A 4,884-nucleotide genomic window follows, 5' to 3' on the forward strand; every position below is an offset into this window, starting at 1 on the left:
ACTGAGCCCGTGTGCCACAACTACTGAAGCCCGTGTGCCTAGAGCCCGTGCTCCGCAACAATAGAAGCCACGGCAATGAGAAGCCCGCACACCACAATGAAGAGTAGCTCCCGCTTGTTGCAACTAGAGAAAGCCCATGCACAGCAACAAAGACCCAATACAGCCAAAAATAAATACAAAAACAAAACAAAACAACAAAAATAGCTTATAAAAACTACAACTAATCAACGAATGATTGTTTATTGCCTTCCTCATAAATCTCAGGGTTTTTTTTTAAAACCCCATGATTTTTTTAAAGTCTCTGAAAGAGACAGGAAAAAAATTTTTTTAACATCTTTATTGGAGTATAATTGCTTTACAATGGTGTGTTAGTTTCTGCTGTATAATAAAGTGAATCAGGTATACACATACCTATACCCCCATCTCTCCTCCCTCTTGCAGACAGGGAAAGTTTAATTAAGTAGAATAAGGATGTAGGTTGGCCCAAGGGTGAGTAGAGAATTAATCTAGCATGGGGCTTTGTTATTATTATTGCTAAAACTAATTAAATTTGTAATTAACATGACAGTAGTAGTGATGGGATAAGAAGAAAGGAATAGGGCCACTTCAAATGACGACTTTTTTCTCGTTTAGGGGAATTTTAAAATTTTATTTATTGAAAAAGAAATAATTGATTACTTGATCCACTCAATCAACAGATACACGCAGAATGTGCCAGGCACGGTGCTAGGTTCTGGAAACACAGAAATGAACTCAATGTTCACTTCTTTGTAGGGAGCTATTCACGGATGGCTAAATGAAATCCCACCGAGAAAGGCACAGTGCAGCATACGCCAGAGGAAGGCTTTGCCTTACAGCCTTGTTTTACTGCAGTTGTCTGGTGCTGCCACCTGCTGGGCATTTTCTTTTTCACAGGGTTTAACCCTAGGCAAGGATGGAGAAACCAGAAATCCCTTGGCAGAGAAAGCCATTTCCTTTTTTGCACTCCGGACCATGCCCTTTTTCTTGAGGAGTAAACCTCCCTCTTCCTCTCCACCAGCCCCATGGTAGCACGAACCCCAGCTCCTCCAGAATCAACAGCTCCTCTCTTGCAGGCATGCTGAGTCACCTGCCCGTAAGCCCAGGGTAATTGCCTCATTTCTCTCCCTCCAACACTTTTGCTACTGAGCTTCTGTTTGGAGGCTCTGGCCTTCTTTGGTCTTCTTCCAGCTCTTGTGAGAGAGTTTCTTGCCAGGACACTAGTAGTGTGTGCCTGAGTTGCTTAACATGGGCAGGAAGAGGCCAAAGGCCTTTGTAGCAAACCCTTCCACCCAATTTTGAAGTTACTCTCACTTCTGTATAGGGGGGCCGTGACGTGGGTAGGGGTAGTTTACTTACTTCCTCAACGAGTCGTCTGGTTCAGGTCCTCTGGGCTGCTTCAGACTGCTGAGCAGAAGTCAGGGTGCAAGGATGAAGCGTTAAATAGGTCATTGGCTTTGCATCATCAGTCCTTGAAGGGAGTTGAACACTTTCAGGGATGGTTTCATCATGAAAAAGGAGCCCAGTATAGGGGCAAGACGGGAATAAAGACACAGACCTACTAGAGAATGGACTTGAGGATATGGGGAGGGGGAAGGGTAAGCTGTGACAAAGTGAGAGAGTGGCATGGACATATATACACTACCAAACGTAAAATAGCTAGTGGGAAGCAGCCGCATGGCACAGGGAGATCAGCTCGGTGCTTTGTGACCACCTAGAGGGGTGGAATAGGGAGGGTGGGAGGGAGGGAGATGTAAGAGGAAGGAGATTATGGGGATATATGTATAACTGATTCACTTTGGTATAAAGCAGAGACTAACACAGCATTGTTAAAATTGCTCCAATTATATTGGAGTATAATTGTAAAGCAATTATACGCCAATAAAGATGTTAAAAAATTTTAAAAATTAAAAAAAATTTTTTTGAACAAGGAAAAAAAAAAAAGGAGCCCAGTAGTAATACTGAGTCCACCACTGATTGCAAGGCCTCCTGCCTCATTTGGTCCTGCTTCAAGTCAAGGGCTTCCCACAAATTGCTAATATTTCACCCAGAAAATATTTACCTACTTGGTTATTAGACTACTCGGTTAGGCACAGAATCATGCAGAGCCCCTTCTTCCATTACTTGTCATCACATCGAAAATTATTCTGGGTTTAGTAGGTAAAAATGACTGTTGGAATATAAAATATGCTTTTCTGAGAAATGCACTGCTTACTTTATGTCTTTAATCCTAAATTAAATCATGAAGTGAAAAATGTTTTTCTATCTGGTGGACCCCCAGCCCCCCAAAGCTCCAATTTAGGAACCCGAGTTTATTCTTCATGACTCTGAAACTGAAGAACATTTCCTGAGCTCAGTGACCTGTACCACGAGAAAGACAGCCAGAGGCAGACCCAGTGTTGAACAAATTAATCACCAGATCTCTTTTCTGATACTCTGCTTCCTGGTTCTTTTTCTTCCTCCTTTTAGCTTGACAGACCATTCTGTCTCTTCTTCTCCCAATTCTGATCCTTTCTCAGGCTATAATTCATGTTCTCCTTTCCTTTCCCTCCTTTGCTCAAATTACTGGCAGTTATGGACTGCCTTCAACACAGCCTGGAACCCTCCTACCTGCATTGTCGTTGGATGCAGCCCAGCCAACCCTGACCCTTACTTCATCCCATTTCTGAGGATGGAGGGATTTTCATGAAAAATGTTTGTGTGGTGCTCGGCATGGATTCCAGGTGTCCCTGCTGGTGCTCATTCAATAGATTAGTGCTTCTCACGACCAAGTTACGATGTCCAAGGTGTCCCACAAGTGAGGGGGATGAGGGAGCCTGGAGGGGGGTGGCAATAAGAAGGTAGGAAAACATTGCTAATTAATAGAGAAATGCAAATCAAAACTACAATGAGGTATCACCTCACACCGGTCAGAATGGCCATCATCAAAAAATCTACAAACAATGAATGCTGGAGAGGGTGTGGAGAAAAGGGAACCCTCTTGCACTGTTGGTGGGAATGTAAATTGATACAGCCACTATGGAGAACAGTATAGAGGTTCCTTAGAAAACTAAAAATAGAACTACCATACCACCCAGAAATCCCACTACTGGGCAGATATCTGGATAAAACCATAATTCGAAAAGATACATGCACTCCGATGTTCATTGCAGGACTATTTACAATAGCCAGGACATGGAAGTAACTGAAATGTCCATCAACAGAGGAATGGATAAAGAAGATGTGGCACATATATACAATGGAATATTACTCAGCCATAAGAAAGAACAAAATAATGATATTTGCAGCAACATGGACGGACCTAGAGATTGTCATACTGAGTGAAGTAAGTTAGACAGAGAAAGACAAATATCATATGATATTGCTTATATGTGGAATCTAAAAAAAGGGTACAAATGAACTTATTTACAAAACACAAGTAGAGTTACAGATGTAGAAAACAATCTTATGGTTACCAGGGGATGGTGGGGGAGGGATAAACTGGGAGACTGGGACTGACATATACACACTACAATATATAAAACAGATAGCTAATAAGGACCTGCTGTATAGCACAAGGAACTCTACTCAGTACCCTGTAATGACCTAAATGGGAAAAGAATCTAAATAAGAGCGGATATATGTATAACTGATTCATTTTTCTGTACACCTGAAACTAACACAACATTGTAAATCAACTATACTCCAATTAAAAAAAAGAAGTTTGGTCAGAGGCAAGGAGGGCTGGGGATGGAAGATGGGTAGCATGGGAACCGGGAAGAGCATGGGGCCCAGATAGAGTGGAGGAGGAGAGAATCTCACAGGTGAAGGGGAGTTAGCAGGCAAAGGGAGAATCAACTCCCCCCAAAAAACAGTCCTTAAAAATTAGGACTCAGAAGCAGTCAAGATCAAACCTTAATTTTCAGTATATCCCACAATGTGAATGATTTATCTTCAGACACCCTCCCGACCCCCGTCATTTCACTTAGTTTATTGCAGAGTTAAGAGAAGACAGGAAGACTTCTCTCTGGCTCCAGGCAAGAAAGAAGTGAAAATCGAATCTTTCAAAATCATATTCATTTTTTAATAGAAGTTTTTGAGAGGATCATTTGAAACATTGCTAAACTGAGGGATTTTTTTTCCCTCCTCATATCCGTCTTTTTCACATTTTAATTTTATTGCTTGAAATATATTACAAAATTAGAACATGCTTTTTGTCTCAAGTCAAACAATACTGAAGTATATAAAAGATGAGTGCTCTTTCCTCCCTCCAATACCACCCATTAAGGAGTTAACGGTGGGCTTCCCTGGTGGTGCAGTGGTTGAGAGTCCGCCTGCCGATGCAGGGGACACAGGTTCGTGCCCCGGTCTGGGAAGATCCCACATGCCGCAGAGCGGCTAGACCCGTGAGCCATGGCCGCTGAGCCTGCATGTCTGGAGCCTGTGCTCCACAGCGGGAGAGGCCACAACAGTGAGAGGCCCCGCGTACCGCAAAAAAAAAAAAAAAAAAAAAAGAGCTCATGGTAATAGTTTGATGTATTTTTACATTCTTATAATAACATATATAAGGACCTTACTCTCTTTTTTTTAAACAAAAGATGAGATAATATATACACTCACACTGTAACTTTTTTCATTTAATAACATATATCAGCATATTAATACTTCAGCATATATTTCAATATTTCAGACAATGGATATACGGTTCTTTATTCACCCCATCCTCTACTGATAGATATTCAAGCTATTTCCAGTGTTTTGGCACTACAAATATTGTCAAAATAAAAATCTTTATACACATATCTTTGTATCCTGGCTCTTTTGCTTTTAAAGGATACATTCTTAAAACTGGGATTGTTGGGTAAAAGGGTCTGTGCATTTCTAGTT

At 41.4% G+C, this 4,884-nt stretch overlaps 1 long non-coding RNA gene across 1 annotated transcript; it reads right to left on the reverse strand.

Moving 5' to 3' along the window:
• Window positions 1-375: 375 nt before the first annotated feature.
• On the reverse strand, window positions 376-2,830 carry LOC113632283 (uncharacterized). Its single transcript, XR_003437752.1, has 3 exons — window positions 2,672-2,830; window positions 2,085-2,188; window positions 376-1,489 (listed from the first exon to the last, which is right to left on the reverse strand). It is a non-coding gene; the product is annotated as an uncharacterized LOC113632283 (long non-coding RNA).
• Window positions 2,831-4,884: the final 2,054 nt, after the last annotated feature.

Source organism: Aethalodelphis obliquidens, unplaced genomic scaffold (genome assembly GCF_003676395.1).
Source record: "Aethalodelphis obliquidens isolate GAN/ISIS:26980383/991018 unplaced genomic scaffold, ASM367639v1 scaffold36, whole genome shotgun sequence".
NCBI classification, from domain to species: Eukaryota; Metazoa; Chordata; class Mammalia; order Artiodactyla; family Delphinidae; genus Aethalodelphis; species Aethalodelphis obliquidens.